This window comes from Halichoerus grypus, chromosome 8 (assembly GCF_964656455.1).
Source record: "Halichoerus grypus chromosome 8, mHalGry1.hap1.1, whole genome shotgun sequence".
Classification (NCBI taxonomy): Eukaryota; Metazoa; Chordata; class Mammalia; order Carnivora; family Phocidae; genus Halichoerus; species Halichoerus grypus.
The window spans coordinates 102,392,659-102,420,543 of NC_135719.1; the positions used below are offsets into that span (position 1 = coordinate 102,392,659).

Consider the following 27,885-nt stretch of genomic DNA (forward strand, 5'->3'; position numbering starts at 1 on the left):
TTAGGTTGCCATGATGGAGAATAATATAAGGGAGATGTTGTCACTTAAATACGTCTTTGCAGGGGTGATATATAAGCTGTGGTGAAGGATGCGATTGACTCATTCATGGCAGAACTATGTGGGCAAAAAGCGTGAAGTGTCAGAAGATCTGCACAAAGGCCTGAGCCAACTCAATAACAGCGAACAGCTAAAGGATGCTAAAAATGTGAGAAGCTGGTAAACAATGCAGAGCATTATAAGTCATGGTAAGGTGCTTGTATACTATACTCTAAACAGTTTGATTTCCCAGAAGATGCCATGTTTGCCATTGTCATGCTTTTTTACAAATGTGCTGTTCCTTCCTAGCAACACCCTACCACCCTTTTTCCTTTCTTTTTTTTTTTTGCCTCAGTTGTGACATTTGTCATACTATCTTGTAAATCACATACTTGTCTGCATCCATATGCTATGTTTTTTTTGGGGGGGCAGGGGTATTTTATTTTAACCTTTCTATCTCCAGCACCTAGAACAATGGATAGCGCATAGCAAATGCCTGGCAAATATTTGTAGAAAAAAATGTGTTCATTTCCTAGTGTCAGCTCTGCCTCAATGCATTTCATTCAATGTTAAGCTTGTTCAGCTCTTGAGATGTCAATCATCCCCAAAGCCAGGCGGCAGTGTTAGACATGGTGATTGCTCTCCTAAGTGCCTTCACTTCCAGCTGGGATTCTGGACCTGGCACTGCAGCCAAGCTACAAATGACCTAATTAGTCTTTTGGTTATTTCCAAAAATTTTGAGAATAATCACGAACTGGGATGGCCAAAAAACTGGGACATGCGGAGTCTGATGAAAGCTGAAATGTTTAGGGTGCCAGATGCAAGTCTTTTAGACAGCATCAATAGTTTCCAAAACAAAGTAGTTTGCATTTTAATTGTTTTCTGGAACTTTTATCAACAAAATATGTTCATTGACTAATCAGATCTTTGTACCAGCTTAGAAATTAACAGTGTGTTGGCCACAGAAATAAGATACAGAATCTTTCTTTCTGGCCCTGCTCTAAAAGAATTTCTGACAGAATTCAGCCAGATGCTGTGTATCTCTTTCCAGAGTGCAATTTTGGGGCTAACTAACAGTGAGCTGCCCTTGGATACCATGCTTCTAATCAATGTCAGAGAGTAGATGCTAAGAAGGCAGGCCTCCCAGAGGAATCAGTACTTAATGGAATTTTGACAGGCTTTTAATGCTCTTTTCTAAAGGCCCATCTCTTGCTTCAGAGTCACAGTTTGTTGGTGAGTTTGATGGCTGATGTCACAAATAAATGTACTAATACCCTATTGGTATCTTATTTACTCAGGGGAAAAGCCAGGAACAAGACATTCTTTGAACAAGACAACATTCATGGAGTGGCTGATGAATTTAAAGTTTAGCACCATGTATTTAGGATAATGAATGACTGTTCCTTAGAAAGTATACTCAAATCTTTTGAACACTCCCGCAGGTGGCTAAGACATAATATCGTGTAAGAGTATCTTCTGGGGGCTCCCATGTTATTCTGAAGCATTGAAGAGGCTATTGAAACTCAAAGTATTCATTCACTTGGGCAGAACACAGAAGTCTGTGTACAAATATATAATTGAATAAAATCTGTTATTTGTCTACTTTTATGAATTCTATAATATGTGATTCTGTCAATGACTAATAAATGCTGCCTAGTTTTTAGGAAAATAGCACCAAGACATAGCTCGAGAATCCAAATGGACAAAAAATTACTGAACAATACTAGCAGTACAATGGTTAAAGAACATGTGTGCTGATTTTTAAAAAGTAGCTGACAATAGAAGAAAGCCAGATCTTCTTTTGATTACTTGTATAAAAGAGGAAAGTGAATAGTTGTACCCACTGATGAAAACTTTTCGTTTCTTAAACATTGGGTATCTAAACCTCTGCCAGGGGCCTGTGTGTATAGATGTTTACATTGTCATTACTGAATTGGCTAATACTAGATGAACAGGAAGAAAAGGAAGCCTAGAAAATTAAATGCAAATATCTAGAGTAATCCTGCTTTAAAGTTGTGCATTTTTAACTTCTGCAGTCCTTAAATTAGTTCTTTTTTTTTTTAATTAGTTCTTTTCTGTCACAGTTTAAACACTCCAGTTGAGACCTAATGATTCATTCTGCTTAAGTGAAAATGCCATTCTGTAAAACTACTCTCTAATAATATAGGTAAGTAATTCTTTACTGTATCTAGAAGTTCTCTGTACACATTAACTGATCATTTAAATATTGTGCATTGATCCTCAAGATTAGAGGTCAATTGTATCCATCTAAAGGTCTGGAATTACTTCAGCCAGAAGATGAACACATGTTTTGGATGAACACCCCTATTTCTTTTCTTTACTACACTACATGACTATCTATAAAAATGTTCCCTCTTTTCCTTTATTATATTCTTTTATTCCTCTTCTAGGAGAAGATTAAGGCTTTGGAGGGCTTGAAGCTCAGACATTTTTAGGGGCCCCATAGAAGAAAAAGAATATAGCATTACAAAATAAAATGTATGAAAGAATATTTATTTCAAAATAAAAAGAAATCATAACAAATGACAAATTTTAAAAAGTTGAAAAATACTACCAGGATCATATAATCTAGGAAAATTCCTGTATCATTATTTAACTTTCATATAACCCTCTGATACCATTAGCTATCATGTCTCCTTCGTCTTCATTAATCTGGAACCATTCATCTGTCTTTTGTCTTTTATAACCTTAGCATTTTTAAAGATTCTAGGTCAGTTGTTTGTAAACCCTCAACCTGGTTTGTCTGATAATTTCTTTAAAATGATAAAAACACTTTCTGATTGGTGACATACCCAACATCTAGTTTATAAATGTCTTTGTTTTTTTCCACCCCCTTAGTATCGCTACAGGATTCGAGGCATGAATGAGAAAGCACAGAACTTGGCACAAGAATGTTACTCAGTGAATAGTACTTCTCCCCGTTTCTATCTTCCTTCTCTGTGTTGCTAAATTTCTTTCACAGTTACAAATTTTGTTCCGTTTGGCTACTTCCAGGGAAATTGTTTTTGCTGAAGTCAGCTTTGCTGCCCTCTGGAAGTCTAGGTTCAAAAATATTGTTCTCATTCTTGAACTCTTTGCAAACTGAAAGACTTCACTGTATTCTCAGGCCTTTGATCCTTTGGAAAATACATGCCATCAGTATCCTACAACATGTTACTTAGTTTTGGCATTTCTCCCATGCTCTTTTCTGTGAATGTCTCAAGGGTTCTCACGTTGATTGCATTATCTTCCCCTCATTTTCTTGCAAAATGCTCTGTTATGAACTGAAGGCTTGTGCCCCTAATCATTTGTTGAAACCCTAATCCTTAGTGTAATTGCATTAGGAAGTGAGGCCTTTGGAAGGTAATTAGATTTAGATGAGATCCTGTAGGTGGAGCCCCCATCATGGGATTAGTGCCCTTATAAGAAGAGAAAGAGACACCAGAGCTTCCTCCCTCTGCCATGTGAGGATACATGAGAAGGCAGCCTTCTACAAGCAGGAAGAGGGTCCCTACCAAGAACTGAATTTGTTAGCACCTTGATTTTGGACTTTCCAGCCTCCAGAACTGTGAGAAATGAATGTCTGTCATTTAAGTCACCCAGTCTATAGTATTTTGTTAGAGCAGTCTAAGCTGAGACATGTTTAAATATTTTCAATTATTATTCATTTTCCTTTTTTAACCCTGTGCTGTATCTCCCACCATTTAATCCAATATATAGAAATAGAGCTTTTATTCTTCTCTCTACCTGTTTTTTCTGTACTTTTTCTGATGGTGTACATCTTCCTGACCAGCAGTCTGGAATCTCTTTTTGTTATTCCTCTATATGCTCACATTGATGTCTCTCTCCTTGATGATCTGATATCAGTATTTCTTTCACTTTCTCCATGACCTAAACTCCTATCCAAATATTATATTCATGACTGCAATGCTTTCCAGGTTCCCAATTCAGAGACATCTTCTCAACTTATTTCATATGTTTCAGCCCATGTGAATTTGTCCACATCTGCTTTTAATGCATACTGAGAACTACTTTTTTAAAAGATTTATTTATTTGAGAGAGAGACACACGCACACAAAGCTTGAGTGGGGGATGGGCAGAAGGAGAGACTCTCAAGCAGACTCCCCACTGAGAGGAGAGCCCGACAGGGGGCTCAATCTCACTACCCTGAGATCAGGACCCGAGCCAAAATCAAGAATTGGATGCTTAACCAATTGAGCCACCCAGGCGCCCCATGCATACTGAGAACTTTCAGCTGAGAATGTACTTTATAAGGATAAAAAGACCCTCCAGGGACAATAATTACTTGGGTAAGATATACCAAAGGTTTGTTGGATTACACTTGCTGCTGATCCGCTTCTCCACTCTTAACATGCATGTGTATATTTTTAACTTTTTCTGAAAAGACCTATTTATGCATCAAAGGCCTACTTATTTATATACTCTCTTGTTCCAAAAATATATAAAGGAAATCTATAATTTACAATAATACAGAAAATACACAACATAACATAAATATATAACATATACAACATAATTTAGAAATAGGTGAGACAGGAAAAAATATGAAAAAACAAAGACAGGAACATAAAATGAAACCTAAAATGAAGCTAATACAAAAAAAATCATAAAGCATGACACCTCATAATCTAAATATAATGTTCTTGATGATTATAGTTCTTCCTGTTTATGGTAACTTAAATGATCTTTAGATTTCTCTTTGGAGGAATATTCGTTTAACATGCTCCATTTATTCATGCTGTAGTGTGACACATGTGGCAAAGGCAGGCTGGCTGCTTTCACTTTTCAAGTGATTTACACAAATATTTCCTTGTTGACCATATGAGTGAAGGAGAACAAACTCATTGAGAGGGAATTCCTGAGATTCATGTCCCATTCCCTGGTATAGAGTGGGTGCTTAATGAACATGTGTAGTGAGATGGTATACTATAATACTTCTGAATGCAGTCAAAGACATATCATCTGTAGAAGAATAAAATTGTTATGGCAAGAATGTGAAGAGAAGGATCCAGTCAATACTTGTTTTAGAATTCCAAAGTAAGCTCTAAAAGCCACATCAGTACAATCATTCTGAAAGTCAAAACTCTCCATTTAAAAAAAATCAAATATTTGGGGGCTTCTGGGTGGCTCAGTCAGTTAAGTGTCTAACCTTTGGTTTCAGCTCAGGTCATGATCTCAGGGTCATGAGATCAAGCCTCGGGTCAGGAGCCGTGCTGGGCGTGGAGCCTGCTTAAGATTTTCTGCCTCCCTCTCCCTTTGCCCCTCCTCTCTCCCTACTCGCGCATGTGAGCTCTTTCTCTCTCTCAAAAACAAAACAAAACCACAAGTATTTGAATAAGAGAAAAAAATGCCCTTGAAAATAAAAAAGTCAAATTATCTGATAGATTTTAAATTAGTATAGAATAAGATGAATACGACATTGACCCCACGGAGAGTAGGTAAGCATCATCTAGCCTGGAAGGGGGCAAAAAGAATTGTATGGTCAGCGGGGCTGGCATTAAAGGGACTGAGTCTGATTGACCAGGTAGGCAGACAAAGTCAGCAATGAGAAGTTTCTCTACATTCTTTTGCTCAGTATCAGTAAGTCGAGCAAAATTATCTGTAAGACATCTGTAGATCGTCCAATGTCATGAAAGCTAATACTCTATTTTGCTTGTTCTGAGGAGCCGTGATAGCTGTGCCAGTTGCGCCGAGTGACAGCCATCATCAGGAGCTGCCTGAAGGTTGCTTATGGATTTTTCATCAGAAGTAGTGCCTGCCTGAATTTTAAGAATTGCTGAGAACCATTCGAATCACCCTATGTGCGTATCTCATTTAGAATGGCTCAAGAGATATATAAATCTACAAAACAGAGAACTATGAATTTGGTTCATAGAGAATAAAGGAAAGCCACCAGTTTCTATGGGAATGAATTGTGCTGAAAGCTTTACTATGTGTACAGCTCTGTTTCAAAGAGAGAAAGAGAAGATCTATTTCGTATTAGTACACTATTTTAGAGGATGTGAGGACTAATACAAAGTAGTATCTAAGATATCTGTCTATGACTTATATAAAAAATGGTTTTAGGCAATGTTGGGAATTTGCTGCTCAGATAAACACCAGAGGACGTCTCTGCCTTTGTGGAGCTTATGGTCTCAGGGGAAGGCACACATTAAACCAATAGTCACATTGTTAAATGTATAATTCACACTTGCACAAGTGTTTGAGAGGACAGTTATATTGTCTTCTGAAAGTGTGTGTTAAAGTATTTAGCTTAGAATGGGGGAGGGTTAAGGAATATTTTCTTATGCCAAGAGCTTACAGAGGAGTGAGAGTGAATTGGGAGTAGAAGCATGGATGGGACAAGGGTGGGCTTGGAGAAGGGGAGAGTGTTCTGAGCAGAAGAGGAAACCTGAGCAAGGGTCTTGCAGTAGAGAGCAAAGTGTTGAATCTAAGGCTCTGGAAGAAAGCCAGAGTGTCTGGAGCCAGCAGATAATGAGGAAGTGTTGGTAAGTCTTGAAAACTTGTCAGAGGCCAGATAATGCAAGGCCATGGCATGCCAGGTTAAGAATTTTGGTCTTTATCCAAAAAATGGTATGAAGCTGCTGATGGGTTTTATTTTTTTTTAATTTTTTAAATTTTATTATGTTATGTTAATCACCATACATTACATCATTAGTTTTTGATGTAGTGTTCCACGATTCATTGTTTGCGTATAACACCCAGTGCTCCATTCAATACATGCCCTCCTTAATACCCATCACCAGGCTAACCCATTCCCCCACCCCCCTCCCCTCTAGAACCCTCAGTTTGTTTTTCAGAGTCCATAGTCTCTCATGGTTCATCTCCTCCTCTGATTCCCCGCCCCCTTCATTTTTCCCTTCCTACCATCTTCTTCTTTTTTTTAACATATAATGTATTATTTGTTTCAGAGGTACAGGTCTGTGATTCAACAGTCTTACACAATTCACAGCACTCACCATAGCACATACCCTCCCCAATGCTGATGGGTTTTAAATATCAGGGTGATATGATTATACCTGCATTTTGAAAATATCATTCTATATCTTGCAATTTGTGAACAACAAATTGGTGGGAGGGGCCAAAATGGAGGGGCGAGCAGATGAATTAGGAGGCTGGAGAAAGATTCTGTTAGCTTAAACTAAAGAGATAGTCATGAAGACAGACTGAAAGGCACCAAGGAAGTTTGCAATGGATGAAAATAATAGAGGCACCAAAAGTGACTTGTAGGTTTATAGCATAAAACACAGAAAATATGGTGCCATCAGTAACTGAAGGAAGAAACATTGGAAAATGGCTATCTTCAAGGTATGGGAGGGATCTTAATTATTCCACATATCATCTTATGATACTTTTTAGGTATCTGAAATAGATATTCAGCTTTATGGGTCTGGAGCCCAGAGGAGAGTTCTGGAATGAATATATGCATTTTAAAGTCATAGGACAGATGGAAAATGAGGCAGGGATATGGAGGCATTTCCCTATGGAAAGAGTAAAGAGGAAAAAAGGGGCCGCCAGACCCTTAGGAACTCTAACATTAAGTGAAAATCTTGTCTGTTTTGGAGAAATATATCAGATATACATGAAATGGCACCACTCATTGATGCTTTATTTCTTAGAAGTTTTCTAGCAAATTCTTTCCTATGCACTGTCAACTAATATTTCTTTTACATTATTATCCAAACACTTCATTTTTAACATTGTTTTCTATTATATTACTAGTCTTCCCCTGATTTTCATTTATTTATGTGAAATGAGGGAATATATCTATATCTATATATCTTTAATCCTCTCCATGGAATGGTGCTTAAGACTTTAAATCTTCCAGATGTGAACTTTTAATTTCCCTTTAGCACCTACCATTTTATTCCTCTCTTGTGTCAATATTCTGTAGTGATACGTTTTGTTTCCAGTGATGCAACCAAGCAACTATTCTTGCCAGAGCCCATCAAAGGTGCTGTCATCACTGATTCTGCCCCCCTCCTGCTGCCTGTCTATAACTGAGGCTTGTTGTTGGCTTTTTTGGACACAGTTCTTTTAAAGCAAGTTCTATCAGTATCACCACTTCTTGCACAGAAGCTGCTTTCACCCATTTTTTTGTTGTATACTTTGCTTTCTCAATATCAGAGTAAAAAGGTTTTACCTGTGGTTTTTTGTTTGCTTGTTTTTAAAGAGAGAGAGTGTGCATGCATGCACAGGGGCGGGGGTAGGGGGTGGGGGTGTGAGGGGGCAGAGGGAGAGAGAGAGAAAATCTCTAGCAGGCTGCACACCCAGCCCAGCGCAGAGCCCAATGTGGGGCTTGATCCCAGGACCCCTGAGATCATGACCTGGGCTAAAATCAGGAATTGGACCCTTAACTGACTGAGCCACCCAGGTGCCCCTACCTGTGTTTTTATTGTAGACTTTTTGTCCTAAGACTCAAGCAAGAACACCCCAGTACTGGCCAGCTACTTACCTTGTAGGATGTTGTACAAATTGAATTCATGTTCTCATAGAATGACTCCTTTTCAGGGAAGTTTCTCAGACTCTTATGTAAATGGACTCCAGGAAAGCTTTCTTTACAAGTTTTCTTTAAAAATGACTGAATCTGAGGATTATTCAGGTTATGATCCAGCTAAGTCAGCAGTTAACTCACTTGAGATAAATTTTCTTTTTCTTTACTTTTCCAGTGTTTAACAATTCAGCAGATTGTAGTTTCTCCCAAAAACTGCACATGATGAGTAAATGCTAACTTACATATCCCTTACAACCAAAGGCAATCGTTTTTTCTATAGATGTTATATTATAGAATTTATAACTTTTATTATATCTAAAGTTATTCCCTCTCTACCCCAGGCCCAGTATATGAGGTGAGTGTGTATCCTTGTGTACCCTTGTTAATTTTCAAATGGAAAACTTAATACATGGTGAGGGTAAGCAACTCCAATGTGGCTCTCAAGACCAGAATTTTCATGTAAACAAGTCTCGATCTCATTGGAGATTGCCCAGTGTTATACATGGTAGCATGTCCAGTGAGTGACTGCTAACTGCAAACACAGAGGTCTGCTATGATACCGAAGTTATTTCTGTGCTGTAAAGAGTGCAAAAATTCTGAGATGTACCACAGGGGCTATGATAGAAGCAGGTAAAGAATCTGGGGATCTAGATCCCTCCTAGCTTCAATAAGAGTGGTGTTGCTCTCTCCTGTTTTGCATGGAGTTCCATATAAGATCCTTTTCCCTCTTCTCCTTTCTCTCCCTCCCTTTCACAGTGTCTCCTTCCATTGCTCTGTACGTTTCTTCTGCTCTCCCTCTCTTCTTTAATTCCTTCTGTCCTCCCTTTCTCACCTCCCTCTTCTCTCTCTTCTTCTCTTACTTATTCCTTCTCTTCCTGAGTTTGGAGAAAAAACTGTAGAACCATAGAATGTTAAATGCCAATCACTCCTATTCTCATCATTTAGAATAATCGATCTTTAACATGCTTTTCAATTTGTTTTTGAAAGGAATGTGTCATTTGGCTAACGTAGACCCCTTTGCTATTACACTCTTGACTCACGTCAACACACTCTTACAGAAAAGAAACTGCTGTTTATGAGTTGGCATAAACTTTGGGTGTTCTTTTAGTTGTTGTAAAACAAAAATATATAGTCTGTTAAAAAATATTTAACAGGTCAAAAATCATCCAGTGGAAATGAGTCTTCCTTCTATCCCTGACTTACAGCCCTTTTCCCTCAATAACTTCTGTGTCTTCTCAGAAGTATTCTGTGTACTTATATATACCTGTATGCTCATATTTTCAGTTGAATAGAGTTGCGATACACAAATTCTTAGGCATTCTGCTTTCTCACTTATTGTGAGGTCTTTCTATGTCACTGTATATAGATCTGTAACATTGTTTCAAGAAACTTCTTAGTTTCTTTTGTAATGATGTTACATAATTTATTTACTAATTCCCCAGTGATAAATATTTAGGTTACTTCTACTCTTTTGCTATTATAAGGAATGCATAATCAATAACTTTTATTTTTTATTGTTTTCTATGAAATAAGGTTCTAATAATGGACTTTCTAGTTAATGTGTTTATGCATGTTTACTACTGATAAGTGTTGTGGATAGGCCCTCCAAAATGTCACACTAGTTTACACATTGCACACACACACACAAATATATACACGTAAGAGCTATGTTTTCCTCTCCAACATTATATATTGCCAAACTGTTAAAATAAGATTTAAGTTAAAAAAAAAAAGAGTATTTATTCTAAAACACACTAGAAAACACACAATAAGAGAAATATCAATAAGAGATGGCACAATAAGAGAAATATCAATAAACTAGAAATAGCAGACCTAGGACCCAGGCCAGACATTGCCATGTTTTAGCAGTATGATCCTGGGCAAATTACCCTTAATCTATCAGAGTTTCATTTTTTTCATTTATGAAGGACTTTTGTTTGTTTTTGTTTGTGTTAACATATAGAAAAATGCACAGACCTTAAGTATATATTTTATTAAGTTTTGACAAGTGTGAAGATCATGCAACTACCATGTTGATCAATATTAGAATATTTTCATCACTCCAGAAACTTTTCTGACGACACTTTTTTTGTGAATCCCACCCACCTGCTACCCTCTATCACATAGACTAGTTGCTTTTTTTTTTTTTTAAGCTTTATTTATTTGAGAGAAAGAGAGAGAAAGAGCATGAGCAGGGGGAGGGGCAGAGGGAGAAGGAGAGTGAATCTCAAGCAGACTCCGCATTGAGCTCGGAGTCCTATGTGGGCTTTATCCCATGACACTGAGATCATGACCTGAGCTGAGATCAAGAGTTGAATGCTCAACTGACTGAGCCGCTCAGGTGCCCTACTTTGCTTTTTTTTTTTTTTTTAAAGAAATTTATATAAATGAAATAATACAATATTTACATAGTTTATATATGGCTTCTTTCACTCAAGGTGTTTGAAATTCATATATGTTGTGTGATTAGTAATTTCTTTGTGTTTCATTGTATAAATATATCATAATTTGTTAATTCATTTTCCTGCAATGATGGACATTTTCAGTTTGGGTATATTATGAACAAAACTGGTGCAAGCATTCTTTCACCAGCCTTTTTATTTTGGAAGGCATTTGCACTCATTTCTCTTGGATATATATCTAGGAACAGAATTGCTGGATCACAGGCTAGGTGTAGGAAATAGCTAAGGAATTGCCAGACACTTTGTAAAAGTGGTTATACCATTATACTTTCTCATGAACAATGTATGAGAATTTAAGGTGACCTACATTCCCAGAAATATTTGGTATTTTCAATATTAAAAAGTTAGCCAACGTAGTCTGTGTAAAATGGTATCTAATGTTTTTTTAATTTACATTTTCTTGACTATTGATGATGCTGACTATCTTTTCATGTGCTTGTTAGTCATTTGTTCATCTTTTATTGTGAAGTTTCTGTTAAAAGCTTTTGCCCACTTTTAAATGGGGGTTGTTTTTATTTGGGGGGTATAAGTTATATTGGTTATGTTATAGATATAAGTCCTTTGACATACCTGTGTGTTGTATTTTCCTCTCAGTTTGTGGCTCCATTATTTATTTTCTTAGTGGTATCTCTTGATTAGCAGAAGATTTCATGTTGGATTTTTTTCTAATACATGGAAAAATAGACAATATATGGTGATCTAGTTATTATTTCAAAAATTTTAAATGGAATAGTTATTTCTTATACTGGAATAAATGCTTTGCATGAACAGAATGCATTGTGGCCCAGTATTATATGTTTCAACAAGCATGCAAACAAGCAAGTATCCATCTAATGGTAGTATGTTCTGGCTCAGTTTTACAGATAAGGGGTTTGTGATTCATGGTAAGACTGAAATAAACAGAAATTTTGATTGCAAAATGGCTGCACTGAGTTTGTAATTTAAGGGTATATTCCCAGAATATGGGAACGTGATGTTAAATATACATATAACATAGCTGTATTTGTTCATTGCAGTAGGGAGGGTGAGGGTGTTTCTTGACAGTAACAGCCAGAATTCATAAGAGTAAAATCATATCTATTTGATAAGTCATTCACTCAAAATTAGGCTACTATTTTTAAAAAAAATTTTATTAACATATAATGTATTATTTGTTTCAGGGATACAGATCTGTGATTCATCAGTCTTACACAATTCACAGTGCTCACCATAGTACATACCCTCCCCAATGTCCATCACCCAGACACCCTATCCCTCCGACCCCCCTCCACTATTTAAAATAGACCAAGGATACATTATTACACAAAAGAAAAAACAGTGCCCCTGACTTTATGGCAGATATATTGTATTTGGAAGAGAGAGTCAATGAATAAATAAGTAAAAAGGCAAACAAAATTGTAAGTAGAAGCTGATTGGTATTGTTGAAAAACAATAGAGCGTTGATGGAGGTATATGGACTCCTGAGGATGAAGAATAAAGTTACAATTTTATACCAGGTAATCAGGGAAGCATTATTGTGGTGATGAAGAGCCTTGAATCAAGTGAGAGAGTGAGCCTGTGCATAGCTTTTAGCTGCAAGGAATAGCCAGTTCAAAGGCCCTGGGCTGGCAGCTTGCCAGGTGGGTTCAAGGAAAACTATAGAACAGAAAAAGCAAAATAGGAAATAGTTGGGACTTGAAATCAGAGCCAAAGAGATAGATGGGGTTTAGAATATGTGCAGCCCTGAAAAATAGTGTAAGGACTTTGACAAGAATGTATTCACATGGCCACTAACCTTCCTGGGAGAGAGACAGATAAATGTAATCTTCCTTTGCAAACTGGGGTGGAATTTGTTTCTGCCACATGTGGAAAAGTACATTTGGGGATGGGATCAGGGCGTGAATATGTGGGGGGATGGAGCTAGGGTAAATTATCTGGCAAGGCTAGACCACAGGATAAGGTATTCCAAGTTTATTCTTTAACCACATGAGCTTCCACTATTAGTGTCTGAGAAATATAATTTCTCTACAACTGCATTTGAGTGTCTTAGATTTCTGGAATATTTATTTTTCATTAATTTTCTATGCTTTATAGTAAGCCAGTATGTTAACTATATACATTTATATGTATATATAAATATGTACATAAATATGTATATGTTAGTTGTATATATAACTATAACATTTACTTAATTATTTTCCTTTCAATAAACACTTTGATGGTTTCCAGGTTTTGCTAAGACAAACTAGACCTCCATGAACATCTGTATGATGTCTCTTTATGTATATGTGCAAGATTTTCTCAAGGCTTTATTTCTACAAGTTGAATATTGGTGTCATGGGATATGCACATCTTTGATTTCTACCAGATAATGTCAAATCATTTTCCAAAGTTATTTTATCAAATTAAAGTTTACCAACATTTGTTCCGCATCCTCACAAACACTTAGTATTGTCAGACTTTTAAATATTTTCTGTCTGGTGGGTGTAAAATTGTATTACATTGTGTCTGTAAGAGGCATTTTTACAAAGACTAATTAGGTTGAGTATCTTTTCATGTGTTTATTGGAACAGATGTATTTTCTCTTTCAAGAAATGCTTTTTTTCATTTTCTATTGAATTAATAATTTGTATTTAATATGTAAAAATTATCTGTAGTCTCAGGGTACCAATATTTGTTCAGCCATTATTTTTAAAATATTTGTTTTTTTCAATTTATATTTTGTCTAATAGTGACTTTTGATTAACAGACATCATTAATTCCTACCTCATGTTTCCTTTTAAAAGTTTTAATTTTGTTATATATTTGGTCTTCATGGAAATGATTTTGTATAGGATGTGAGATAGGAATACCAATTAGTTTTTTAAAATAATGTCAACTAATTTTGCTAGCATATTTTTAATAGTCTGTAATTTTCCTATTTATTGGTAGTGGTAGTTCTATAATATATCAATTTGGCATATATGTGTAAGTTTGGGTACTGTAGTCTGTTCCACTTATTATAACTTGGTCTTAATTTATATATATATATATATATATAAACTCAAGTCTCAACATATGGCAGAGCAACTTTGCAATTCTATTCTAGGTGTGACTTGGACCTAGGTCTTCCATATAAATTTTAGAGTTGTTAAAACAAACAAACGAAAAGACAAAATAGCTGATATAGTGATGATTGAAGTTGCATTGATTCTATATGTCAATTTGGAGAAATTTGACATATTGGTAATATTGAGTCTAATCTTGCCATAATTTGAAATTCATTTAGATAGTCTTTAATGTCTTATAATAAAGTTTTATAATTGTAGTTTTAGTCCTATTATTTTAAATATTTTAGCATCTATAGCTAAACGATAGCTATCCTATTTTTATTAATATTATAAATGCTATTTTAGTGCTTAATTTCTGATTGGTGATTTATATTAAAATTTATTTTTATATAGTCACTTTAAATCTAGCTCCATATCTAGCAAACTTCCTCATCTGTCCTCTCAGTTCCACCTGTCATTTCCTGCTGGTTCTAGGCCCACACTCACCTTTCTATACTATCTCTCCACTGCTAGAGCTAGATGCTTGAAAAATGCATTTCCCAGAATGCCGTGAGAACTGGTTTATGATTAGCTTCTGCCAAAGGCAACACTCTCAAAAAAAGAGAGAGAAGGATGCCGGAGTAAAGTAGAAGCCACAGGCTGCCACAGGCAACTCTGGGCAACAGCCAAAGGAGCAATGACTTTAGGAAACAGGATTCTAGCAAAGGTGGTGGTGGTAACTGGAAGCACATTCTGGTTCTGTGGTGACTAGGTAGTAATTTGGGGCAGAGGCACTTGGGCTCAGAAGAATGTAGGCTTTGGCAAGGCTAGAGTCTCCTATAGGAATGCCCAGCACTGGGGTAGATCATCAGATCTCCTTCTGGAGTAGTAGTTGCTTCCTATGGTCCCTGATCCCTTCCCTGGCCTCCCTGGTCTCTCTATGATACCATGTAACCTCCATTGCTTCTGTACTCCACCCAACAATTTAGTAACTTAATTGCTGGCATTAAACCCCTCTCTGTCATTTTTGCTCTCCTGACAGTACCTTGAATTGTATATTAATTATAATTATTTATCTATAGATTTTTGGTTTCTTATTGAAAGTATCATAAGGTACCCATTTTGAAATATTTGTTTCTTCTTTTTAAATTCTTGCATACTATCTTCTCCTTTTACTCTGACTAGAACCTTCTGTAAAAGATGGGATACAGTTGTTCACAGTGGATATACATAGTCTGGATTTATAATGTCTTGAATAAATTATTTTAATATATTTTATGGGTAAGTTTAGGGTAAGTATTCTTTATCATATTTTGAAAATTTCCTTTTTTTCCTTATGTTAAGGGACTTAGCATGAAAGAATATAGATTTGTATTTTACATTTTTCCCTCTGCATTTATCAAAATGATTATTTAGATTTTTTTTCCCTTTAGTTTCTTAATGTGGTGAATTACATTAACTCTTTGTGTTTAATCAACCCTGAAATTCTGGGTTAACCTCAAATTCTTCATAATGCTATTCTATTGTTTGCTGATTTTGCTTTTGGATTTTTGTATCTATATTCAAGAATGAGATTTATCTGAAAATTTTCTCTCTCATACTGTCCCGATCTGGTTTGGTATTAATGTTATACTAATCCCATAAATGAGTTGTGACATATTTCTCCTCTTCTTTTTTGTGGCAAAGCTCATCATCTGTTTTTTCATATTTAGTAGGACTCACCAATAAAGCCAGGTAAGTCTGGTGTATTTTTGTGGGAAGACTTAATTTGATGCATTAATTTTGTTAGTAGTTATAGGCTATGCAGATTATCTATTCGTTTTTGAAGGGATTTGTTAACTGAACTTTTTCTAGGAGTTTCTTAATTGCACCTAACTTTTAAAATGTTTGGCATAATGTTTTTCAGCTTTCTTAGATTCTTTGCCATAAATCTACCTCACTAGAAGCTGTTGATGGCTGTTAGCTGCTACATATGTTCATTCCTATTTTGTCTAAAGTCTGCTTTGGTAACATTGACAGCCACTCCAAGAATGTTGTCTACTATGTCTTGCAAAATTTAAAAGCCTACGACACTGTAAAGAATATTCAAATACTGAGAGTTCTCAATCTGCCAAGGACACATTGTATTTTTTTTCTTTTTGCATACACATGGACAACTCCTTTCTGTTTTTCTCTCACACACGTTTTCACCACAATACTGAAGCACTGATTCCTAACCCTGTATTTCAGAGTCCCTCGAGGCTATACTGGTCTCAGACGCAGTGTTCAGGTTCTCTCTCCTTAAGGTTTCTGCAGAGGTGAGGAATGGCTGGGGAACTGTCTTCAAAACAGACCTAGCTCTTCTCCAGTCTCTACTTTTTCTTCCCAGGCTTAGATATTACAAACATCCCTTCAACTAGTGGATCTACAAATCCACTTTTAGAGGCTGCATCAACCAGTTACGTGATGAGATGTATCTAGACATACTGATCAATGACTATAACAGATTTTTATTACAAGCCTATTTTGGATTGGCCCCTGTTCTAGGTTTGGAGATGCAGGAGAAGAAGGACTGTGTGTTGCCTGCTTTCTTAGAACTTATACTCTCATTGGAGGAAGGGCAAAAATAGTATTCATGAAACAATAGTAAACCAGAAAATGACTTTAGAATCAGAATAATTGGTAGATATTGATAATTACTATGAAAACTTAAGAATGGTAGCAATTTGGGGTAAGGGGGACATTTGGAGTTTCTAGGTTAAACTGGATTGTCAAAAAAGCCACGGGAGGTAACAATGAGGCTAGATCCAATTTCCAAGATGAAGCTACTAATGGTGATAGGAACGAAGTGGCCCAGTTAGAGAAAAGAACACATCCCCATGGTGAGTATGAGTTAGAGGTATCCCAGGAATAGAGTGGTCCTATGAGACAAGCAACATCTCTACCTATTAAACCTATTGCATGATCTTCATTTATATTTTTCATATTAACTTTAAATTTTTCTTCGTAGAGATCTTGCCCAGTTTTTTAAGTTTATTCTCAAGTACTTATAATTTTATTTTCTATTATAAATGCATTTTTAATTTTTCCTATAGAGCTTCAGGAGCTCTATTTCCTTTTTTTTTTAATTTTTTTTAAAGATTTTATTTATTTATTTGACAGAGAGAGACACAGCAAGAGAGGGAACACAAGCAGGGGGAGTGGGAGAGGGAGAAGCTTCCCGGAGAGCAGGGAGCCCAATGTAGGGCTCGATCTCAGGACCCTGGGATCATGACCTGAGCCGAAGGCAGATGCTTAACAACTGAGCCACCCAGGTTCCCCTCTATTTCCTTTTAATTTTAATGAAAATGTCTTAAAATTTTTGCCATTAAATAGAATCTTAATTACTTGTCTTAAATGTTATTCCTTAACATATTATGGAAGTACCTTCCACATCAAGTCAGTCAAGAGTTTTATGAGGAATAGATGATAAATTTAATCAAACTTAATTTTTAGGATTTAAAAATATATAATTATTCTACTTTCACTGTAGATATGATCAATACTATTAATAAGTTTGACTTCAATAATGAACTCTAATTGATAATGTTATCTTAATGTTTTAAGTTATTGTTGAGTTAAATTTGTTAGTATTTAATTTGTAACTATTATTAATGGCTTTGGTTTTCTAACCATGATTTAAATATTGTTTGGGGAATATTTAAAACTTTCTACGTAACAGAATCTTGTTATTAATTTTCACATAGAATTTCTGTTTTTGTTGTTGTAGTTACAGATTTTTACCAGAACACTTTCTACATTTGAAATTTTATAAAGGCATTGCAAATTCTTGAAAAAAAAATCTAGTCTCTTTTGATTACAATATTTGACAAATCTATATTTGTGTACTAATTAATGCATTCTGATGTTTGGTAATTGTATTGATCATTTATTAGAATAGCCTATCACAGACCGAGGGATATGTTAAAGGTTATTTTTACTGCTATGCTTTTAATATGTGTATATATTTCTATCAATATTTGCATTTTACATAGGATATGTTGTTAGGTACTCAGGTTCTCTTAAATTTACGATTTATCAGTTAAGGTTACCCTATTTCCTCACACAATGCTTTTGCCTTGAACTTTATTTTGGAGTACATAGGGGAATATGATCAGAAAGCAGTTAAAATAATGATCTGGAATTAAAAAGCATGGGTTAGAGCAGAGATTAGAATTGGACATCACATACATAAAGATGTTAGATGAAGCCTTGGGAGTAAATGGAAATGTTTGGGGCAAGAGTATAAAGGGGCCAAGGTCCCAAGGGACATAATTTTAGAACCACCAAAATTCAAAGTACTGAAAGAAGGACTTAGCAAAGGAGACTAAGATCAAGCAGGTAGAAAAGAAGAACCATGAATGGGACTTGGCAAAGAAGTAAAGCCAAGAGAGACTATCAAGAAGGTGGAGTTGTCAACAGCATCAAAACATTTATTGTGTACAAGGAAGGTTACATCCACTTCCTGCCCATTTATTCAAACATACACACTAGAATGTAAGACTCAGGACAGGAATGTTTTCAAATGTTTCCTTCACTGAGGTATCTCCAGATCCCAAAATGTTGACTAAAATGTAGCAGATAATGCTAAGATTTGTTGAATGATTTTAAAATATAATCTCCTTGATTATTAAAATAAAACAACACAACAATATATGATCTTAAGACAAGAGAACTCTGCAATTCAAATGTTTTCCTATGTCCCATTATATTATGTAGTAACTTAGAGGGTTAAAAAATACAGACCACCAAGAATAGCAGTTTAAAACATGTTGGTTATAAAATAGGGGTGCCTGGGTGGCTCAGTCGTTAAGCGTCTGCCTTCGGCTCAGGTCATGATCCCAGGGTCCTGGGATCAAGCCCCGCATCGGGCTCCCTGCTCAGCGGGAAGCCTGCTTCTCCCTCTCCCACTCCCCCTGCTTGTGTTCCCTCTCTAGCTGTCTCTCTCTCTGTCAAATAAATAAATAAAATCTTTAAAAAAATAAAAAAATAAAAAAATAAAATAAAATAGTTTGCTTGGACCTACTGCATAAAAATGTCAAATATTCATGTCATAACATTTTTTTCCTTAATACACCATATTTTCATGGAGATATACACATTTATTAATAACACTCAATTTATCTGCCCTAATGTTAATAACCCATCAGAATAAAATAGCCAGTTCTTATAAAATGGAATATATAATGAAATGCCACATGAGTAATTACTATGTTGAAACTTTGTCTGTTTTGTGGATTATTAAAAAATAAAATTGAAATTAAATCTTTTCAGTTATGGTTAAAAATAGATTATTAAAAACTAATTTTACAGAAGTCCATTAATATAGTTAATTCCATTTCAGGAATTATTTAAATAAAGGAAGATAAACAGTTTTTGAAGTCACATAATTTTTAAATGGCATAAACTCTTTTTTTAATTTCTTAATAATATAAGAGCAAGTAAATTACTGACAATATAGATTAATGCATATAATAAGAAAAGAAAGAAATCCATATTAATTCAACCATAAAAATTGTCTTTATGGTGTTTACTATTTCTAAATTGTATTTAAAGAAATTAATATACTTTCATGAAATAATAATGCCAATGATTTTTAAAAATAAACTTTCCAGAAGCTGGTATCATTAAAAACTGTTTTTCAGTGTATCAGCCACTTTGAGAGACTACTCACATCTTCAAAATATGCTGCTCCTGCATTTAAAGATTTTTGGAAAAGGAAAGAAGAAAAAATTAAATATATGTATTTATACATAAATACATTTAAGGAATATTGTTGCTCTAACCATTTTAAATATTTTTTTTGAAATTATATTCAGAACCTGTGACACATTTTTTTAAAAAAAACAGACTCAAAGATGGTAAAGTTTTATCATTCTGAATTTTAGAAATAATAGTTTCTACATACTAAGCTTGATTGACATTTTGATCTTTTGAAAAGAATTATGCATAAAGATCATCATTAATGCAGAGGAAATAAACTCCATTGGCTTCACTTGTGATTTTAAAGCATATATCCTTTTGGGCATCAGACATCTTCAATTTTTCTTCTCAGATTTTGACATACATTTCTGCATAAGCTCAGACACCTATATTTCCATCCTGACAACTATTTTCTTTAAAAATGCTGTGCTTTACTTCCCTTAGAAGAAGAAAATGAATGTTTATCACTCAAAATGTGAAGCATGCTGTTCTGTAGAAATATTTTACATGTTCATGATGTTTTCAGAACTAGTCTATTTATCTAAATTCAAATGATTGACCAGTCCCCTCACAGCCTATTATCTTACTCAGGAATTGAGATCCAATATTTCCAGTATTTTCATCAGCATTAGACTTAACTTGAAGGTTGTTTTGTACACCTATTGACCATCCTCTATAATTTTTAATTCTGTAGCGATGGTAAAAACTTTTATTCTTGAAATTATTTTATAGACATCTTTTTAACAAAGCAATTGACTCACTTGAAGCTTTTATTATAGATATACAAACTGCAAAATTATTCCCTTATATGATAAGTACATCCCTTTCTCATTGTAACTATTAATATAAGAATAAATGGTTGAGCTTGAATGTTGTGCTATAATATGAAATATGCATTTGTACCATCATCGACGGTGATCATGCCTCAGATTCTATATATGTCAAAAGTTGGCATCCTTGCTTTATACTCATATAATAAATGTACTGACTCTGTGGGAGTCTAAGATACGAATATTTAACAAATGGTTAGTAGATTTTTACTTGGGCTGACCTTTTGCTTTTGTCATCATCAATGATCAGTACAAGTAGATGAAGGCACAACAAATTTAATACATGAACATTTTTTTAATCAACTTGTGAACACGTCTCTTTTTGTCTTTTATGCATAAGATGAAGAAATAAAAGCTAAATGCTTAAAGTAGCTTTGGATGGCTGAAATAACCATGTTCAATGACATTCAACAACCATTCATTGTCACCCTGGACAGAGGTTGCCAGAGCTTTACATCTATCTTTACATTTTTAATCAATAATTAGGATTAATAGTTTGTCATATTTATTATCCTTGTTACAGATTTTTAAAAAGAAAATCAAGTAGATTTGGGTCAAAAGAAAAAAATAACCTGCCTATTCAGGATGAGACAGCTGAATTTTAGGAACAGTATGTAAAAAAAGTCTTAGGACTTTTAGTTGGCAGAAACCTCAAAATTACTCAATAATGGTATGTGGTTACTAAAAAGAATAAACATTTACATTATATTTTGAGAATAAAAGAGGACATAGGCTTATTACACTTTGTCATATAATGACCTGGGTGTTATAGTGACAACAATAAGATAAATAAAACAAAATAAAAGGATGTTGATAGGTTTAGGGACCTTTACAAATGTGTATGAAGTATGTTCCTTAAGATTGGGGAATTTTATCTTTGAAAGATAGACTTGTGGGAAAACTAACTTTTGTTTACAAACATTTGAGAATGCTCACCGGAGGGACATGTAGGCTTGTCCTGTTTGTTTGGCCCCAAATTATTGAGCCACCATCATGAAGAGGAAGAGCCTGAGAGGCAGATTTTTTTTTTTTTTCATGACATGAAAAAGCCTTCTAATACTGGGAGCTATTCAAATAAGGAAAGGACTAGCTGAAAAAAATAGTGAGTATTATACTGCTGTGAAAACGTATTAATAGTCAGTGATTTTCAAGTTTAGAAGATATTACAGAACCAAGGAGGCAAATTAGTAGGACAAGAGACCTCCATCCCTAATTCAGTAAAAACAATTCCACATTTATATATTTTATGTATCCAGCCTTTGTAAGATTAAAAAGGAAAAAAAATCTATGGTTTAAAATTTTACAACTACTGAATTACATAACCATCTGGCGGTAATGCTATAAAGAAAATTTAAGCACTTAAGGGAGTATTTGAATTAGGTGGCCCTTAAACATCTTCAAACATCATTTTAATAACAATTATAATGAAATTATAATGTTGCCTACAAATAAAGTATCTGAGAAGTTTACAAACTCTTTCGTCCTTACCATAGCCCTGAAAGAAAGCATTATTTTTGCACATGAGAGTGTAGAAGATCAGGAAAACTTAGCAGATTGAGCAAGGGACTATGGCATGTGGAAAAAGCTGGGTTTATAAACTTGGTTACACTTTTACCATTCCACAATATTATATAATCATCAAATTCAGAATTATCTTAGAGATCATATCCTATTCTAGCTCTAATATTTTAAGACTCACATATAGCATTACCATTTAGTAATTGGCTACTCTATATTTTAATATCTCCAAGTTCACCCACTTGTTCTTGAATTATCTTATTCCATTTGGAGTAGCTCTAGCCATTAAAAAGTGCCTTCTTATGTGGTCTGGAATCTGCATTTCCACAGGACTCAAACCAAAACATATGTGTTTTTTCATATTCATCTACTATGGTCTCTTTCTTAAAGTGTTTGTATTTAAATTGGGGAAGTACAATGTGGACACAAAACACTGCAATATAGAAAGGGTTTCTGCAATGGGATTATACTTCTAAAAAATCTCCTTTTCCATAATAAATTATCTTTAAAACAAAAGGGCTAACATAAACATTTGTTATCATTTGTCTGTTTTGGCAAACATCTTTGTAAGATAAAAGACTGTAATGACAAGTGTGGTCATAGTTAAACAGAATTTAGCCTCAGTCAGCAACTAAATAAGAGCTATAGAATAGAAATCTCCAAAAACTTGTCTAGACAGAATTTTTACCATCTCCAGGGTAGTTAATTAATGAAGGTAATATGAATATCACACAGAAGTCTGGAGCTTTTCTCTAGGGGAAGAGAACCATTAGCTCTGGGTAGAATCTCAGCTGTTAGAGTTCATCAAATCAATCAGTAGGCAATAAACATGTCTCTAAAATGGACATAGAAAAGCACAGCAGGACCTGACAACAGAAACACATATGTTAAAGCAAGAGAGATTTGCAGCGGGCACTGGGATACTCATTCATGGAAATTTGTACTTTCAAGACAGTATGTAGTTCCTGGAGTCAAGGCAAGATCTCACTCTAAGGGTACCACTCAGAAACAAAGCAGACATGGGCAGGTAAGAGGTATCTGATCAGTGGATTGCATTTCATCTCAATATATTGGTCAATTACTTAAGCCTGGGTAGAAAGTTATAAAGTAATTGTAGAGTGACCAAGTTAAGAGACTAAATTAGAAACATATATAGATTCTATCTATCATCTTTCTATCTATCTATCTATCTATCTATCTATCTATCATTATCTATGTATCTATGTATCTGTATCAAACTCATTTATCTACTTTATTAATCTTAAGGGGTGTTTTAATTGTTCTCCTTTGTTTTATTTTTTTATTTTTATTTTTTTAAAATATTTTATTTATTTATTTGACAGAGAGAGACAAAACAAGATAGGGAAAACAAGCAGGGGGAGTGGGAGCGGGAGAAGCAGGCTCCTGGCTGAGCAGGGAGCCCGATGCAGGGCTTGATCCCAGGACCCTGGGATCATGACCTGAGCCAAAGGCAGACGCTTAATGACTGAGCCACCCAGGCGCCACATGTTCTCCTTTATTTTATAGTAGTTAGTTGCTATCATTCAGGAGACAAATTTTAGTTATTTTTAGATAGATAGAAATGTCTAAAATGGCAATTAATCCGGTTACCCATGTATAAAAATCTTCACAACATTTATGTGTTGCCCTATATACAAAAAGGTGTACTGTAATCTGAAATACAATAATAATTGCTGAGCTATACTTCATGTCCAGATATACCTAGTATTTTTTATACTATCATTAGGGCATCAGTAAACCCAGAGATATGCTTTCCATTTTGCTATAGAACATCACTAGAGACAATAAGAGTTGAATACAAGTAAAGTAACATTTTAGGTCAAATTATAGTATTTATTTACTCAAAAGAACATAATGAATCTTTAGCAAACACAACTATGATTGCCAGTGCTGAGATACAGTACACATACAGGACTTCAAAAGATTGAAATGAGAACTGCTGTTTCATCACTGGTATTATGTGATGCTGTTATAGGCAATAAAGAGGAGCTAAATGTGGTTCTCCTCATTTCTTTTTCAGTTCTTCTAGTCTCTAATTTTATGAGTTCCTAGCAAACTATAGAGTCTTCTGGGAAAATATTGCTTCATTTTAATGGAAATATGGAAATGAAAAGAAAGCAAAGTTATAAACAATTTTATACATCACACACACAGAGACAGAGAGAGAGGGAGAGAGAGAGACAAAAAGGGAGAGAAATATAGATATCTCATAATTTACCATTATCCAGCAGTTTTAAACTGCTTTTTTTTGTCCTAAGATTTCAGGTCCAGATCCTCAAAGAAAATGTTTCTCAACTTTTACATATATTATTTGCTTAAAACAATGATAAGACAACTTTATCATTGCATTTTTATATCTTAGGGGAAAAGTAAAGAATGGTGTATACTCAACCCTCTGTCCCATAATAAAGAAACACACTAAGTAACAATAACACTGGAAGGAACTGCTGGGAGTGTTGGAGAGCTCAGACGAAGTTGGTAAAGGGAGCCATGGAAAATACTGGAAAGCTGTCATTCACTAACACATTCTGCAATGATGGCTTAAAAGCAAGTAAGTTTTTTCTCTTTAAATCACATTTCCGTGTCATTCCTGATATATCATTTTACCTACCCTCTGTCGTTGTGCTTATTCTATTATGATTGAATCACATTTGCTTTCATTTTATAGACATATGACAGCACTGGGAAAAAAAAATACTGAGAATTCTAACAGAGCACCAATAATGCAAGAACAAGAAGAAAGAAATGAGTATTTCAACTCCATTTTGTCCCGACTCTCATATTTTGGAAATAGTTTCCTGCTACTTGCAAGCAGTTATGCTGCAGGGCAGAATCAACTCACTTACAAAACTATATTTAGTTATTAGCCTTCCCTCTTAGTTTGGGAGGGCGATGCATGATGTTGGCAAGAGCTCTCTTTTTGAACTTAAATTTTCCAGAGGAAAAAAACGCCACATAATCTGCTTTCCCATCCTCTGTGATTAATTTCTAGAATATGATATGTGAGTGAATCTGAGTGGTACTGTGCTTACGAAGCTGTGGTGGACATCTGCTTCAAAAGAGTTAGTGACATTGCAACCAGCTCTCTGTAGGTGTCACCTGTTTGCAATGGTGCAGAAGGAAGATATGGGGAAGATGAAAAGGAAACGATTAATGCAGTTTGTGTTTCAGATTCCATGCCAATTTAGTAATGTGTATTAATGATGCATTTTGGCAATAAAGCTATGTAATAATCATTAAACAGAATTGCCATTCCCCATTAACAGCAGACTGTATTATAATACATTGGCTAATTCCTCGTTAAATTCAACATAAATTAAATAACAGATTTTATGTGTATAGCCAAAAAGAAAGACCCTTTAATTTTATTTTCCTAAGAAAATAAACATCCTTAGGGAAAAATTGGCCAAATCTTCACGTTATGATTAGAGAACAAAACAGAAAGTTTCTTTCTTTCTTTTTTTTTTTTTTGATTTTGAAATAATCATTCAAATATAGTTAAAGAAAATGAAGATTGTTTCACTGTGGTGTCTTTCAGGAAAATGCTTGCTAACTATAAGCTTCAAATTTGCAGCCTACAAATGTATTTGCTCTCAAAGTCATTAAAGATGCTCCAAGAGACTGAAATTTAGAGATAGGCAGGAGTAGAGGGAGATGAGCAGTGGAGATGAGGACACTGATTCTATTGCCTGGTCCTCCCCACCATTGCCCCGGCATGGTTTAGACATGTTTTCTGTAGGTAGAGTTTGTAAAGTACAGAGGCACTCCTCTTCTGTCTCTGCATCTGTGAAGGTCAAAAGACTTCTGGACTAGAAAATAGACACTCCCTTGCATCCCAGTAGAGGTTCAAATATACTAAATTATATTTGATATTTAGAATTGTAATGACATTTAAAGGAAAATTCAAAAGACCTATAAGAAGAAAATTACTGTAAAGAAGACATGACATTTTTAGCTAGACTTCGTACTAAGGTCAAGTTATTTGAAAGTAGTTTGGCTCTGGACAGAGTTTATATATATTCATATATATAGAAAAATCATTAAAAACTTTGCTTTTGTCTTGTGAAATTTTGGGTGGTTTTAACATTATTCCTTGTATTTATGTATTGAATGTTCTTCCCTATATTTTTAAATATTGTTTGGATTTCCATATGGCTATTTTTTTAAAGATTTATTTATTTATTTTAAAGAGAGAGAGAAGGGGGGGCAAAGAGAGGAGAGAGAGAGACTCATAAGCAGACTCCCCACTGAGTACAGAGCCTTACCTGGGGCTTGACCTCAAGACCCTGAGATCATGACCTGAGCTGAAACCAAGAGTTGGACACTGAGCCGACTGAACCATCCAGGCACCCATCCATATGGCTATTTGTTAATGAGAAAAATATGTTGGGGAAAAGGAATACAGCTGAAATGATTTCATGGAATATAAAGAAAAATGAAAGATAATAAATTTAATGGCATGAAATATGTTGAATATTTGCTACATGAAAAGTTTAGTTAGAATGGATCAATCACATTATAGAGCCTTCTTAAGATTTAATAGGGAATAATTGTAGTGATTATCAAATAATTAAGCAGAGGAAGGGATTTTTTTTTCCCCTTATGAACCAATCAGCGCAGTTTGTTTGAATGAAAATAACATTTTATTTCTAAAGTGTGTCTAGGTAAGATTGAAACATAATATCAATGGTTATGTGAACCTATAATTAATGCCATATTTTTAATTTTGAATATTCCTAGCTCAAAATAATCTTATGATGCCAACATGGGAAGTAAGGAAATGTTACAATACTTTGTAAATTATAATACTTTGTAAATTACAACAAGACGTAAGGAAATGTTACAATACTGTGTAATTACTAAATTACTTTGTAAATTGAACTACTCTGCAATTTTGTAAATAACATAGTTTATATAACCAAATGGTGAGGAACTTCTGAGAATTACCCATTTTTTTTCCCTTTAGCCCTTTACTAGGAAAGGAGAAAAGCTTACTGACCATTTTAAAATTCTATGTTTTTCTAAATCTTCTAAAATCCAATTTTTTTCAGCCCTTCCACATTTACCTGCATTGCTTTCCCCCAAATTTTCTCATAGCAACCCAACATGGATGTTCTTAAATTTCTATAGTTATTAAATTAATACTCTGAGGCATTAATAGTGCTAATATATTGGCCTTTTCTCTACTGTCCCCCTTCCAAACTTATTAAGGCACATGTTTAAGTGAGATTTCCTGGTTTAGAGTGGTCTAATCCACATTTACTAGAGCTTCCATTAGGGAATCATATTTCAGTATAAATGTATCAAATCAGTATGTTATATACCTTAAACTTACATAATGTATGCCAAATATATCTCAATTTTTAAAAAGATCAAATTTTACTATATATAGAAAACCCTAAAGACTCCACCAAAAAACTACTAGAATACAAAATCAAGACACCTATGCAACAGATTTCAACCATTCCTATGCAACAGATTTCACTAATAATTTCACTAATAATGAAGCAGCAGAAAGTGAAATTAAGAGAGCAATCCCATTTACAATTGCACCAAAAACAATAAAATATCTAGGGATAAACTTAACCTAAGAGGTGAAAGACCTGTGAGGTGTAAGACTCTAAAAACTATAAAACATTGATGAAAGAAATTGAAGACAACACAAAGAAATGGAAAGACATTCCATGCTTGTGGATTGAAAGAACAAATATTGTTAAAATGTCTATAGTACCCAAAGCAATCTACACATTTGATGCAATCCTTATCAAGATACC

The 27,885-nt window shown here is 34.7% G+C and overlaps 1 long non-coding RNA gene across 1 annotated transcript in view; it reads left to right on the forward strand.

Annotated features, from left to right (window-relative positions):
* Positions 1-26,115, forward strand: part of LOC118525744 (uncharacterized) — a 37,340-nt gene extending 11,225 nt beyond the window's left edge. Inside the window, exons 3-5 of the long non-coding RNA XR_013440673.1 lie at positions 63-245; positions 24,474-24,662; positions 24,780-26,115. This is a non-coding gene — a long non-coding RNA (uncharacterized LOC118525744). The remainder of the gene's footprint in view (positions 1-62; positions 246-24,473; positions 24,663-24,779) is intronic.
* The last annotated feature ends 1,770 nt before the right edge of the window (positions 26,116-27,885 follow it).